Raw genomic sequence first — 16,197 nt, forward strand, 5'->3', positions numbered from 1 at the left:
AAAAGTGTATTATGTCATTTGCACATTTTCTTTCTGGTTGAGTGTAAAAAGCCAGTTAGGCGTTTGCACTATGCTTCGCCTCAGAAATGTGACAATGAAAAAAGACCTGTTCCGATAGGCTGTTGCAGAGGTGAAATACATTAGTCTACATCATACAGACTACTGAGCCATAATTTCAGATCATCTCATTTCAAGGTGATCACTCAAAGGAAGAAGGGATGCCTGTAAATGCTTTGCCAGTCGGAAGTCTTTTATTTTCATTAAAACACTCCCTGTTAGCCCAACAGCAAACTGACGTATGTGGACCGCAGAAAAAAGATGTTGGTTAATGACAGTAAGTACTAACAGGTAGTGGTTCCTGAAGATAAACACATAACTAAAGAATTTGTGGAAAATTAGAACATTAGCTGTATATTGTGGTACTCAGTCCATCCACTGTCTGAAAGCCTTCTATTCCTGGTGAGAGAACTGCAGCAACCTGAAGTATTTTTGGGAAGCACAAAACAATGCAGGACTACACCTTGCACACAGCACAGGACTCACAGGGACAAATCAGAGCAGGTGTGCCCATCCCTGGTCCAGGAGGGCGGGTGTGCCCACAGGTTTTCATTCCAACTCAGTTCTTAATGAGCTAAACCAGCCAGGTACTGACTAAACCGGGCCGCTGTAGCAGCCCTCCAGGACTGCAGTTGGACACCCCTGATTCAGAGGCGCGGGAGAAAGTGAACCCGGAGAAACCCTAGACGAACACAGTACTGAGAATTGTGAAGCAGGCAGGTCTTATCACCACATCACCAGGGTTACTTGGGGGAAGGGTGCTTAATTGCTAGCATCAGCTACAAACTGTAAACGCAATATGAGAGATCTGTATGCAGAGGTGTTTTTTTTTTAGAAAGAATGGAGGGGTTGTGCTTATGGTAAATTTGCACTACACTCTGTGCAGGAAAAAATTCTGTCCTGCGGGTCCTAGAGACAATCGGGGCTATTAAGAAGCTGCCACGTGTGGAGTACAAATGGTTCATGACTTAACGTTAAATTACCATTTCAGAAGAAAATCCAAAAGCTTTTAGTGTTAGGCAGTTTATTTTTTTTCTAAAATGATCATCTCAACAGAACAATCAGTGGGGAACTCCACATTCATGAAACGTGAAGAGCCTGTTATTAGATCACAGAGTTGTTCAAAATGTATAAAGGATCCGCTGTTTGCAAAGGAGGATCCATGGTATTTTCTGCCTTGGCAAAGCATTATACAGTTAGCCACAGTGTGCAACTCGACTGATCAAGTCATTGGTGAAAAGCAAGAAAGCAATTCCTTTAGCTCCATGAGCTTGCCGTTTTTGTGTCCTTTGTGATTTTTGCTTCTCTATTTCCCAAAGCAAGAATCCCACCATCCTCTATGTTATTGACAGCTCATCTCCTGGAAATGTTGTATAAAGGAAAACATTTAAGCATTCTCAGCCCAAGCTGATCATTTCTTTTGAGACAAGCTGCATAACTGTTGGGCTCTATCCTGTCTTTAAACGTGCAACAATTTCACCAATCAAAGGAAACCGAAGGCTTTAACCATCTTCAGACCTTCCTTCTCGGTCAGATGTGAGTGCTTGGGAGCTCCTAATAGTGAGGAGACCCCAAACAACATAATTGGAAGTAAATACCCCGATGGTGTTTTTCTTGGGGACACGTGGAACTAAGTTTGCTCAGGGGATGCGTGTGCAATGACAATGTCAGCGCAGCGCCCACGTGGCTGGAACACCCACATCCTTGGGAACCATTTTGGCCATTGGAAGGTCACAGGAGGTGACCTAGAAAAATGTCAGTGGTACTTAAACCCCAGAGAACCTTGCATGTTGCAGCTCTCCATTGGTCTAAAACTGCTGAGTTTGTGTAAGAGCATTCAGGGCCCTCCGGAACTCCAGAACCACTGTGCGGGTTTGGAATATACAGTATAAGCATATAGTAGATGAGACAGTTCTGATCCCATAAGGTTTGGAAATGACTTCTGGCACATGGAATTGGTGAGGTCAGCCAAAGGAGGAGATGGCTATGGCTTATTAACGACTTGTAGTAGAAAAATGGCTGCACTGTGTACAGTGGGCCGCATTAACCTGTGCTTTTCAGAATTTGAGAAATATGGCATTTTAAAATTGTTGCGTTTTGTGTTGTCTGAAAAGCAACCACGACTATAGATATCGAAGTGCGAAGTGTTGGGTCTTTTCTTGGCAGGGATCCCCGGTGAAACGCCGCCCAGGGCGAGACGCTGTCCACATCAGCACGGCTGGACTGCTCTCTTGATCAGCGGCACGAGCTTTCGTAACTGCATGACGTAATCCCCCGGGAAAACATTACCACACATGCGTGTGTGTTCACCGGTGATTTGAGCCCCGCTTTCGTGTTTGCTGAACTGTTATAACGTGTTGGCTATTCCACAGGTGGGCCATACATAATGCACACCTTTTGTTACTTAAAAGACAGGAAAAGTATTGTCGTAAAGAAAAAATGCATGGGCTTCTTTGGAAGAGAGGATCATGTTCCCGAGTCTTCTCGAAATTCCCTTTGAGAGAAAAATAGCTATAAAAGTGACTGCAGTCGTTTTATTTAATCCTTTTTTTCAAACCCAGGAAAAGGCTCTGTGGTTAATCTTTGGGTTTGGACTGAACAGAACCGCGTCCTTAATTAGGCTCTTTATAATTATTTAATTTTGCGTAAAATCTTTTAATCAGTCTTCCAACTGGGGTGCTCGGAATTCTGGTAATAAATCCCCATGTTTTGGTATTTTCAGAGATTAAGAGGTGAAAATTTTAGAAGTTAAATAAACCGCAAGTCTGTAAGGACAATGGGCTCACACGTGCCAATCTGACGTTACGGTTTTTTTAATCTTCCGATTAATTAAGAAAGATATGCAACTTTACATATGTTAATGTTTAATTTAAGTAAAGTAAAAAGAACCCAGACAGAGGACGGAACGGCGTGGTAATGTTTCTAATAATTTATAGTGGAAAATAAACATGGTTACACTCCGAACTGCGCGGCGAACATCTCGAGCTCAGAGTCCAAATGGTTTAGCATTTAAATCGGCACACAGTGACGCTTTCACAAACATGTATTTTATTCTTAATTAACACGTTAAGAAATAACGCAAAACGTTATCCCCGTTTGAACAAAAAAAATGTTTTCTACATTTTGTAGTTTACACGCAAGGCATGTGTTACCAGAAGGGAAAGATTCGGGGAAGGTAGAGGAATACGAAAGAAAGACGACAATGCTTAAAAAGTCTTGGTTTTACGGTCATACGGGCGAAGCCGCAGACAGACCAGACTCCTCGCGCAGCTCACGAGCTTCCGGCGCCTGAGCAGCAACAAGACAACACAGCAGACACAACTGAGCAAAAAGGTCACAGATTACCAGGCTGGAAAACTAATACTCCAGTAATACAGCGAGTCTGCCCAAAAACATTTAAACAAGAAGTGTTAAAAAAGCACTGTGCTGGTGAAATTGTTCGCATTCGATCTTTCTGGTGTAAAAATATTATTTTTCATATTTAAGACTTTATTCTAACTACTTATTCATTTCTGCTTCGTGCAAATCAGACCTGTGGAATTAGACATTTAGGATTTTGACAAATCTTCAAAAGACGCTAACTTGTTTTTAAGTTGAGCTTTAAGAGGTTGAAAATATACAAGTATTGACATTTTAGCAGGCAGATTATGCGAAGCGTGTTAACTGTAATTCCTCATTTGTTTTAAAATGTTTATTTTCCTTGACGTGGGTCTTTCTACGTATCCTAAAGAAGGCTTTTCACATGCAAAACATGTGCTGAAGACATCTCGTTGTGAAATTCAATATCTAACCAAATGTGTTCTGCCTCACCGCCAACCCTAAGAGGGAAACTTTGTTACTCCTATTTATCAAATGTTAAATATTTTCTTCCTGATTGCCATTTATCTACTTTAAAAATTTATTTTCAAACTAGTTAGGCTTTATAAAGTAACAGGCGTCATACAGTTATCGTTCCTTTAAATTAATCTTTTACAAAACCCATTCTACATTACGGTTGTCGGCAAAAATATATTTTATTTGCTGGAGCTTGAATAATTTAGGCTTCAAAATATTTAAAAAAAAAAACATTTCCCAGAAAACGACCTCCATTAAATTGGCACATTTCCTGCAGGATTCGAATCTTACAAAAAACCTCATTGTATAGTTGAAAAACTTCACAATGTCTGTTACGAATTCTCCAAGACCCGTGAAAATAGAACTAGAGCACAATAATTGCATCCGCGATGTAGCAACATACTCATTTTAGAAGGGCGCGCAGAGTATGGTTGTCCAGTTTTGTCCCACACTGAAATAAAAGGTCAGACCCCGAACGAGCGAGGAGAATGGCGCTCGTGCTCCAGGCAGACTGGCGGCTGGAGGAGCACCTGAGCGCCGCGCCCAGCCCGCGCTCTTCACGGGCACGAGTCACGAGTCACAGTCGCCGGCAACGCTCGGGGCTCTTAACTGATCGGCTACACCGATCTTAACTTGTTACCTTTAAGGCGTGGTAAAAGCAGTAACTTTAAAGAGACCCCTTCATACAGGATCTTGAATGATTTCATCTTGCGGTGCCACCAGAAAACCGAGCCTAACCCGCAGTGACCCATCTGTGCAGTACCATTATTCTTCAATACCAGTAAATAACAGTAATTGTTTGCAGCACAGTAGCGCATCCCTTGTGCTGTTCCACAGAATCCTCTTGACACACTCGTGCTGGAGTAAAAAACAACAACTTTGCCGAGCTTGGTATAAAGCGGTTATCTTTATTACTTTTAAAAGCTAGAATACTTTTTGTATTTTTCTATCCTATTCGGAGCAATGTCATACAGACGAAATTCTAATAAAAGCATCATTTAAAACGCTGGATTTTAGTTTGCATTTTAATTTCACTACATTTGAGCGAAAATAGAAGTGGTCCCATTGCTATGCTGCCGAAGAGGCTTCTTCTCCGAGCGCGTTCTACAAGGGAACTGGCCCTCTGCAGATACAGTACTACTGAAAAATACACCAGACTCCAGCCGTTTTCTTCTGAAACGTGACTTCGACTTCATGGGGCTCTGCACAGGGAGCGACTGTCGATTTGTTGGAATAACGAAATATTGATTGAATACCGGCGTAAAAAAAGTGCAAGACAGACTAAATTTGAAATGTATCGTCGTGGGAATAGGGGGATCGTGACCAGTTGGCCTGCGATGACCAGACGAGATCAAAGTTCAAGTTCAAGGTTCTGCGTCCCGACACATTTAGAGCTCAGGGGAAAGACCCGCTCACCTCTCACCCGGATAAAAGAGCTACACGCACGCCGACAAGGTCCGAACACGAATTCCCTAACAGATATAAAAAGACACTTAAACCAAGGCAGGCGGGCGGAATGTATGTATCGATATAAATATTGGAAAATGGAAATGTAGTTTGGAAAATCGTCACTGAAGGTACACACGTCTCTGAGTTTCACTCACTTTAAAAATATCGGAAAATTCCAACTATAAAACAAGACCATAAATCCTCAAAAATACACGACAAAAACTCCAAAACTGGCATCTCTACCAAGGCAGTTCAATTTAGTGAGGTAAAGACTATTGTAAATTCTATTCCGCAAAACTCGATTAGTGCCCCGTCTAGGGTGAGTAATTCCTTTGGGAAACAGGTTAACGAAATCCCATATTTCATTCCAACTTAATTCGGACAGCCCAACAACATGAAATTCGCAATGATTCGCTACATCAGGGACGTTTGCAGACCCGAACCTCAAGAAACACTATCCCAGTACCAACTTTTGTTACTCTACGCAACTCACATTTAAGAATCGCCTTTGCACGTGAACTAGAAACTGAAGTTGGCCGGTGCACACTTATGTATTTATACTTATATATTGCGTTTGATAAAGAGACGCGGTAGGTGCAGAAAGTCATGACAAATTGCTCCTGGCCTTTTATTTTAAAAAACAATGTATAGCAAATTAGTCTCGTCCACGGCAGAAATTGATCACTGTAGCTGTGTGCATCACAAACACCGACTCCCACGGAGACTCGAGGGACACCAGTCTCAATTCAGGGCGCATACCACGGCTCGCCTGCACAGCACGGCTTCCGCAGCCTGTGGAAGGAAATGTGGAAATGCTTCCGAAATCGAGTTTAAGTCACAGTGAAATCACGGTCTGTGGCGGGGCGCGTGTCGCAGGGTGAGAGGCTGTCCGTGTGGGGAGACTCCACGTCTGGGGTGCCGTGGACTCAGCGGGTTTCGGGGTAATGTTTTGGCTTTGTTCGATTCTCCCTCGCCCTCCAAATCCGATTAGTTCGCTTGGTGTCCAATAAGCATTCATTCCATGAATATAAACCTCTTTATATCAACATGAAAAATTATACAGTATAGTAACCACCATGTAAACTTGACGGGTAACTCAGAACTTTATGCATTTTAAAATGGAACCATCATGGCAATAACGGGCGTGTAACTGATTTAAAATCCAGTTTAATAAGTTATTTTGCCGCTTAGATTAAAAAGTGTTTGAATTCTAAATTAGAAACGGCGCTCAACTAAATGCGTAAATTAATACATATCGGATTAAAGAAATATAACCTATGTAACGTTCTCGTGGATAACGTTATTCACAGTGGGGTTTTTTATCTTTGTTCAAGGGATTGAACTGCAATCGCATATTTTATTCATTCGCACTTAAGAGTAAATAATGGGGCTCCTGTCCGACTCTCGCACAAACACTCGGTCTCTCATTTGCTATCTGAGATTCAGACGTGAAATTCGACGAGTAAACATATCTCTTCATGTGCATAATTCCCGCATCCAGTTCAATTAGCAGTGTGCAATGCCTTTGCGCCTACTCTGGACGAGTACACTCCAGTCCGACTTTTCTTCCTGCGTTTCTGCACAGGTTTGTGCAATAGCGCCTTATCCAGGTGACGCACGTACAGATAAGATAGATAAATAGATACTTTATTGATCCCGTGAGGGAATTTCAATAAATTGTCTTAGGGTTGATATTTGACAACTTACGAACCTCCTGGTGACGGGATGAAAATACACAGAGGTTTTTGTAACCACAGAAGCTCACTCGAGAAAAATGCGTGGCGATGTTTCGTTCATAAATTAACCTTTTCGAAAAATCCAGTCTGTCCTTACACGAAACTTGTACGTTCGTACTTTCCAAGGTACTCTGAACAGTATTTAATACATTTGATGTAAGACTCAAAACAGCACCGAACGCTTTACAGAGGCATAAACTTTATTTTTAGACAGTTTTTCTTTCTTTAAAGTACAACATAAACTCATGATAAGCGTTTTGTCCAGTTTTGACTGTCCAGTGGTCAGTGGTCAGTGGTCACCTTGGAACTATGGATGACAAGCATTAAATCGTCTTTAGTCATATCACCCATAGGACTGCTCACGTAAACCAGCCGTTTCCCGAGTCAACGCGAACCTCAAAAGATTCTACTTAGCCTCAAAGACATGACTTTTTTTTCGTCATGTGGGGGGGAACTATTTATAGCAACAATTTATTGCATCTTCGCTTTCTGGCAGGAGAAGAGATTACAGTGGCCATCTCCAGTCGGTGAGACACTCGCTTGTATCTGTAAAACCGCCTGATAAATATCTGTCACCCCGGCCGGTTTGCACACTGAAAACTTGAACCGTCTATTAAATCAAAGCGAGTTATTTAAAAAAAAAAACAGACGTCCAATCTCTTGGCCACTCCACGGATACGATGCCACATCAGGTAATAAATATATTCACAAAGTCCCTAGAATTCTCAAACTCCCACGTGACCGGAATATGCTCGCGGCCAGCCTCGACTGGGGGGCTTTCTTCACAGCTGGTGTCTCTCACTGGGGGTCCGTCACCCCAGTGGACAAGGGCACCAGCCCGGCTTTGAGACTTACAACTTTGTAACCCGTTCGCACAGTACAGAAGCCGCGCCTGTCACCCGCGGTTTGATGAACCCTTCATTAATGTAGAAACACGTAGCACCTGCTGCCTATACTATGTCCATTGCCCTCTGCTCTGGAGTCTGTTCTGTACTGTACTGTGTAATTGTCTCCTGTAGAAAAGGGAGGTTTCCGTTTTATGCCGTGGGTGTACAGTGGGGAGCGGGAAAAGTAGAGATCACCCATATTATCTCTATTTTTGGGTTGGAGGCAAAGAGGGAAAAAATTGGGTGAAATACCTACTCCGTTCTCCTTTCGAGGTTTAGAGGTGTCTGCTCAGAGCAGTCGATGCACATGCAGTAAGTATTAAGTAGAAAGAGTTAAAATGCTCTTTAGCACGTCCACAGTCTGAGAAACCCCAAGAACAAGGCTCCAGAAACACTGTAACGCAGTATGTGATCCGTGTCCAACTCTGCACTTTATTTCTGTTTTTCAGATCCTGGGTATATTCCAAATACAAGTAATGTCTACCAAAGTTTTGGGTTTAATCTTTAGACTTTTGGTTTTACATGTAAATAAGTATTTAGAATGACGAAGGAAAATGTGCATATCAGCAATATTTCCCTTCAACGCTTAAATTTTATCGAGGAAAACAAATGTTGAGAGGGTGTAGCCATTATGATCATTTACGCGCGCTCAGTGTAATTATTTTGTTTAAATGCCATCTGCATGTGTTGTGTTATTCGCCTTTCGTCTTTATAATCAAACTGAATAAGTCATTTTAATAAAACACCCTCATTTAAAATGTGAAATAACAGACTATTTCGAAATTTAACTTGAGTCTTTTATTGCTTTAACTGTTGTGTTTAAAGACCAATTTTTCCTTTGTGCTGAAAATGTTTTGCTCACTCGCCCTCTTTAATAGAAGTAAATACAAACCAAATGTAATTGTTTTTCTTGATGTTGCAGGATTTTATTGACGGATTCAGCGAGTTAATGGGCGATGAAAAACCACACTTTTTCGCATTTTACCGTGCGTAGGATTTTATTGAGCCACACAAAAGTGTATATTTTGTGTGACTCCCAATATTCAGGGTTGATTTGGAATTCTCCCTGTATTAAAAAAAAAAACGTCATCAGTTTATGGATACTTAATTGTGTCTTTAATTGTATAATTGACGCTGAGGCTGTAAAATTATTTGCGAGAGTAACATTTTATGTTTGGGGATAATTAAGATATTCTGATAATATTCTGGACTTAAAAGTCAACGAGTTTCGTCTTTCATTTGGTGATACACTACTTTTTTCATTACCAACGGCGTCGAACGTTTTCGGAACAGACAACACAGCCAACAGGACCCAGTCCTCACATAACCCAACACTTCGACTGTTGCGTCATCTCCACAGGACTCGCGCGACATCTCCGCTCGGGGTGCTGGGACAGCTGGGAGATGTAGTCAAACCCCCCGTGGGCGCCGTGCGCGCTTTGTGCTGTTTTGTTCGCTCTGCTGCTTTCTTCCTCAATTTGTTGTCCCTTTTGTGAAAGAAAAAGGGCACGTCATCTGTGAAAGCGGCCATTTACACCACTGTGCGCACACTAAAGGACAGCGATTCCATACATCTGGGTGTAGGTTTCCTATCGGAGGACGTTTACACAATCAGCTCTGTCTACGGGTGAATCTGCTCGTGGTGGGTGCTTACACAGAGGGGAGGAAAAGAGCTTTCTCCAAAAGAAAGTGTTCGCCGACATTCTAAACCATTTTTTTCCTTGCGGGAATACAGACGGGAAAAGACGTCCTTGGGTGACTGTGCCTCAGGCGCGTGGGCTGGAGGGCTGGGGTGGCACACGAGACCGAAGGGGGGAGGGAAGCGCGGGACACTTCAGGAAGTCAGGTGCCAGCAGAGCCCACCCAAAGATTCGCGTCCGGAAAGAGGTTTCGATGTCGTTAACGCTGGTACACACTGCGCTGAACTGATGTACGCAGTCCCCCTGGTACCGACAACAAGAGCGGTAGGAGGAAGGTGAAAAATGCACCAAAACCCGTCAACTCATTTCCATGTATTTAAATACAAATCTAGCTTGATCTGCGTCTAAAACCCAGCCTTGCTCACACCAGGGATGAGAGCGCTAGATTATATTCTCTAGATTGCGTACGGTCGACCGCAGGTGCAGATTTATAGGATCACTTTGTAATTCTCGGCCTTACACATGTCCACATTTCAACAGTGACCAACTGACCGCGCAAAACACTTTGGGTGATAAGTACTTGGCACAGGACCCAGCGCAAAGCACAGTGACAAAGAACATGTACAGAAATCAGTAAACATTTTCAACCATCAATGCTGTTTATGTGTAGAGAACGCATTTGCAAGAGATTAAACTGAGCCATTAATATGACCATCATAATTCTATAAGATTATTAGCAAGCAGAACAAAAAAATCACGTATTTAAGTGTAAAAGATGTCCCGAATTAAACTATTAAGGGTGTCGCTCATGAGGCTATTCATAGAATTGTAGGTTTTTCGTAGGATTTCAGATTTAGCATCTCTTCGTCTCTCAACAATTGTCGCTTTGCATTAACCTTCGTTTTTTTATTTGCCTTCACACTGGATAAATTACAGCCGACTGTCATAGTTAAATCTGTTTACTTTCCGCCTCGGAGTTGGTGAAACAAAAATCGCTGCCCTGTAACTCGAATTGACTCACTCGTGTACATTGCGACTTTTAAGGATCAATGATCAATTCTTTTTCCAGTAATTATTTCCAAATAATTATCACCTATCCGCTAGTTTAAGAACAGGAGACGCCAACTCTAGCCAGGTAACTACAGTCGTTCCTCTGTTGTTTCTAAACTAACCCAGAATAATGGTGGTTTTCAGAATACATTTCATATATTATAGAACGGCAACAATTCTATTCACTGACTGCTCCTTTAATTTATACATGTCTACTTTTGGGCCTGAATGTGTTGAAATAAACGTAGACACGTTTAGTTGTGATTTTTTGACATTTTTTTAAATGAGGGGGAAGAAGTGCTCAGAGGCTCTTATTGATAGTTATTTTTTTTAAATGGCTTTATTTCTTAATTAAAATAATGTAATAGTTAAAGATCAATCTGCTGAATTTTACGTCACGTAGGTGACCGCAGAGTTTTCGTTCTGAACAGCGGAATCCCGCGGTCCTGCCCTGTCCGGACAGGTGCGCCAAGAACTCAGGTGCTGCAATCCACATATTTCATGATAAAGAAAAAAATTACAAGACGGAAAAAATGAATTGCAAAAACGCGGCGAGCAAATCTCATCTTTGTTTTGTCGATACCCTAAAATACAAACAGGTAGGGTTGACAGAGTAGTGTTTTTTTAAAATCTAGTCATTAATATTAAAACATATATTTATATCTAAAAACATGTAATACGGGCCACGAACGAAAAATATAAAATCTCCCTTATACTTCGCTTTTAAGCGGTTTACAATGTGAATCATAAAAAGGTAACGTCCGTTTATTTACTATTTTCAACTCCTATATTAATGTCAAATCAAATTGAGAAAAAAATGTGATTAGGTTTACGGTTCACCATACGGTTCGCATTGCGTTTAATTCGTGCAACAAATCCACTTTTTCGATGTCTGATACTAAATGCAGTAAAACCTCAGCACACAAGCTTGAAGTTACGTTAAAGGTGCATAACATTTCAGCCCTAGTTTCGGATACTAGCAGCGTGTCCGAAGTGTCACAACAAGCAAACATGTTTGTTGAAACGGCGGATGAAGACACTGCCAGCTCAGACCGGCGAGCTGCTGCTCCGGACACCCCGCAGGGCCGCGCGCCAGCGAGCCCCAGAGCACACCCGGCGCGCGCGCCAGAATATCCGGGAATTCGGCACAAAACTCTGTAAACACCCTCCTCGTTTTATACTCTATGTGCAGCGGTAGATACATTGTCAAATAATTCAACTCAAATGTGCAGAATGCCATCTGATTCTCAAACGCAGGGTTTGAAAGTGAGGCTCCGATCCTTGTAACCGTTAGAAAAATAAGACTTTTCCGATCATTTAAACATTTTCTACGCTTGAACAGAAATTAGAGATGAGAAATCCTGGTCTGATTAACCCGAATGACTGCAAAACGTTCAGGCACAGTGTGCTGTTCTATTTGTGTATATTTACTTACAGATTATCGGTTTAAATGCATGGAACTGCTTTTATGAAATCGTCCGAACATCTAAGTACACTCACGGTAAGCACTGTAATTATCCCACTAATTATACCAGTGAGAGGAATTCAACGGATTTAGCATCCTGCTTACATTGTTGCAGGGGAAAATACCATTTTTATACGTTAAAACCCTGCTTGATGAAGACAAAATCGGCAGCTGGTACTTCTTCGGCAAAGCGAGCTGTTGCCCTTCAAGCTGTGTTCTGTCAAGTTAATACCGACGCCGCTTCCTGCTGTATTTCGCTGGTCACTTCCCCCTCCTCGCATCACCTGTGATAAGCCGCTGGTAACATCTACAGGCCCACCACAAAACAAATATTAACACATGGACACCAGAGAATAAAAACCGGCTCTGCACTCACCTCACACTTTATTCGGCTTCGGGATGACTCGGGCTTCGTGGAGGCCGGCGTGGATCCAGGCCGGGCAAGAGGACACACAGGCCGGTTTCATGGTTTCATCTGGGGTGGAAACTGGAGGGGTCTGCAGACTGGCCTGCGGTTTGAGATATAACAATAGGGCGCTTTGAGCGAGCGACCGAGCCCAGTACAGCTCTCACTCCCTCGACATTCCCCTCTCAAGCAAGCCCTTCATCGCCAAGAACCAGGAGGGCAAGTGAAAAAGTTCAAGAAATTATTTCTGAGCACCTCGCATAACCAGCGACACCAGTCAAGCTGCAGGTCCTTATCATGACGAGGAATGCGCCGAAGCCACCGGGTTGCATTTATTGTTAAAACCCCAAGGAAGAGGGGAAAAAAGTGCCCATCCAGAAGTTTCGTTATAGAGCATTTACACTAATGGTTACAGAAACTGCACGCTGAGAAATCGCCAGTAAATAATTTAATAACTTGCTATTAACATTATACAGCAGCCCAGCCTGTACAGTATTGCAAAATTAGCGCTATCTAGGCCATATAACATTTCCTCAGCTAACCACTTTCAACCAGAAGCCAAATAAATGCACTATATATGGGACCCTGGGTCTTCGGTGCAGTATAGAAGGCTGCTTTGCAGCACTATTGAGTGGAATTTTAGTTCTTCGCTAACGTAATGCTTACATTCCCGAAAATTAAAAGGTGTTGACATAAGCAAAAGTTTAATTTCGCTCCAGAAAAAGTTACCTATGTGATCATGATAATGCGTCAGGATTTAATTCAACTACTTTGGTTGTTTTTGTTTTCAATAACGCCCTTAACACAAGTTTTTTTTTCCCCCACAAATACAAGCACTAGAAGCAAAAGGGCTTTTTCTGACGTCAGAAATGACCCGCACCTGGATTGTTGTCGACGTAGGTGTGTAGAGTTACGCATAAAACGCAGAAAAATAAACCTCTCGGGTTCGACTTTCGGCACCGTTACAGCAACGCTGAAAACCAGGGGAGTGAGGGGAGTGTGCCGCTACACGGCAGCTTGTGTTCGGTTTGGTCGTCGACAAAAATACTTTTAGGTATACAATAAAAAACAAGATCAATAACGACAACTGGCGTTAATATTTGTTGGGCACACAGGCTTATTCTCGTTTATGTTTTCGAATTCTACACTACGTAAAACGTTCCGACAAGACGTTTTAATGTTACCCCACAATAGCGACTGTACGCCGACTTACTGTCAAAGAACTCCCGATTTTATGCTCTTTTCTGTGGACGGCTGGCAAATCAAAAAGGCCAGATTTTTTTTTTTTTTTGAGTGCGAGAGATGCTCTCTGAAATCCTCAACTGCCCTTCACTGCCTTTCCTGAACAAGTCAAAGTCTTCCCAATTAAAGTCAAATAATTTGGAAATGTCTGAGAGCAAATGTAAAATGCATGGTTTGAAGTCCAACAATTAACGGCCTATAATTAACCGTTATAATAAGAGGAGAGTAAACCAAAATTATTACTTCTACCTAGCCGAGTCATACTGTAGCTTGTTCAATAAAAAGGAATAATTGAGTCCAGTGATTCCTGACCAAGACTTCAGACCAAAAATTCGGGCTCATTAATTCATTACAACACTACACCACAACTGCGTGCTGGTAAAGAGTTGGGACGCTCTGAAAGAGCCAGGTGGTGAAAAGCCCTGCAGAAATATGTTTAATTAATGATATTGCGCACCGTGGTCACGCAGCTTTGAAGCCACAGCGGAAAAGCGAACATCCGGGGCTCGAGCTGGCTCGGAGCCTGGCGATGACGACCTTATTTGACGACAAAAAAAAATCCATAAATCACGCGGATTATTCCGAGATGTGCAGTTATGACTTATGGCATAATTTATTTTTCCAATACCTGGTTTTCGATTCCTCTATAAATAGGCTGGGCAGATCCTCACGACCAAATCAACACGGTTTTTTTTTTAACACGCCGTATACCGGATTAAGGACGGAGGCCTCCTCCTGTCCGGTTATGTTTATCAAAGGGACAGAAGTTTTCCTCCGCCGTCATATTATGACAACAATGCCAAAGGTACAAGAGTCATAAGGTAGCGCACAACTTTAAATCTAAACTAAAAGGTGACGAAAGTAAGACAGCAGTTTGTACCTTTCGCCTGTTCTTGGAAAGGCCCGCCATTTCATTTCACTCTCTACCACACACACACGGGCAGAACCGCCCTTATTTCAGCGGGATACTTTAAAAAGCGACTTTACCCGGGGGGACCCGCCTCACTGTCAGACAGTTACTCGGTTATCATCAGTTCTGAGTGTTTCAAAGCGACGTTTTGTTTTTCCACGGGGGGGTTCGCAGACTGAGCCCAACGTCTTTATCACGCCGCGCCGTCGCGAGCGCCTCTCACGAGCCTGCCTTTGTGCTAGAGTAGCGATGATGTCATCAATTCCCACTTCTGAACCAAGTTTTAACAGGCCTTCGCCACTGCCTCATTATATGATATATTCTACTTATTTGTTGACTTAAAATATTCATTCGTTCATTTTATTATGTAACAATAATTTACATTATTAATTATTAGGTTACACCTACCTCTTTTTTTCGATTCGTTTATGCCAGGTATTACATTTAACTTGTGGACAGAGGGAGCACACTGCTGTCCCTGTCCTTAAAGAGGTATAGTTAAATCAGACGTGCACCTAGGGCGAGTTTGGTGTGCTGCTACTGGCGAGACTGTTCAGAGAAAAAAACAGACCAGGAGAGAGAGGTTTATAAGGACGCCGCCTGAGAGATGTGTTCATAGAGGTGTGATGTCCCAGCTCTCTGCCTATCCTTCTGGAACATACCCAGTAGTGGCTGAACTTTCCTGGGGGGGTGGGGTGGCAATTTAGTAGGCCTGGATGAGAAGTGAAAGTTCACCCTGAAGTTCCAGTAGACTAGAGTGATTCTTTGTAGGGTGAAGTCTTGGTTGTCTTCTGGAGGAATCTCTAGTCTTCACTAGAACTAGCGCTGATCGGGGGCAGGGTGAGCTGACAGCACAATTTTCCACAAACGCAAAACAAAATGGTGGCGTACTGGTTAGCATTGCTGCCTCACAGCGTTGGGGCCCTGCGTTCAACCCCTGACCCGGGGTGCTGCCTGTGTGGAGTTTGCATGTTCTCCCCATGTGTGCATGGGTTTCCTCCATGTTTCATCCAGCAGTCCAAAGACATGCTGGCAGGTTAATTTGCTCCTGGAAAAGCTGGCCCTGGTTTGAGTGTGTGTGTGTGTGTGTGTGTGTGTGTGTCTGTTTGCCGTGACCCTGTATTGGATAAGGTGGTTAGAAAATGAATGCATGGGTGGTAAAAGCCAATCAACAGGCAGAAGGCATCGCTTCCAGAGGTCCTTCCTGTGTGGGGCTGTGCCTCCTGTTTGGAGAGTTGCAAGTTCTAATCCCTGATGGAGACACAGCTGTTGTACCCCTCAGCAAGGTCCTGTACCCAATTTACTGCAGCAAACTCTCTCACATAACCGAAACACATCTGTAGAAGGAGAAAAAGATAATTGTAACCACCTGCAAGGCTAACAGCTAGAAGCGAATAATTAATAATACTTTCTTTTGGTTCTGTGTCAGACTTAATTAAGAACACAGTAAACTCACGATGTGCTGTGTAATTTGTCCAGGGTGGTAATTAAGGAGTCCTTAAAGGGACGCTGTGGGCCTAG

The sequence above is a fragment of the Atractosteus spatula genome, chromosome 1, assembly GCF_055471065.1.
Source record: "Atractosteus spatula isolate fAtrSpa1 chromosome 1, fAtrSpa1.hap1, whole genome shotgun sequence".
In the NCBI taxonomy this organism is placed as follows: domain Eukaryota; kingdom Metazoa; phylum Chordata; class Actinopteri; order Semionotiformes; family Lepisosteidae; genus Atractosteus; species Atractosteus spatula.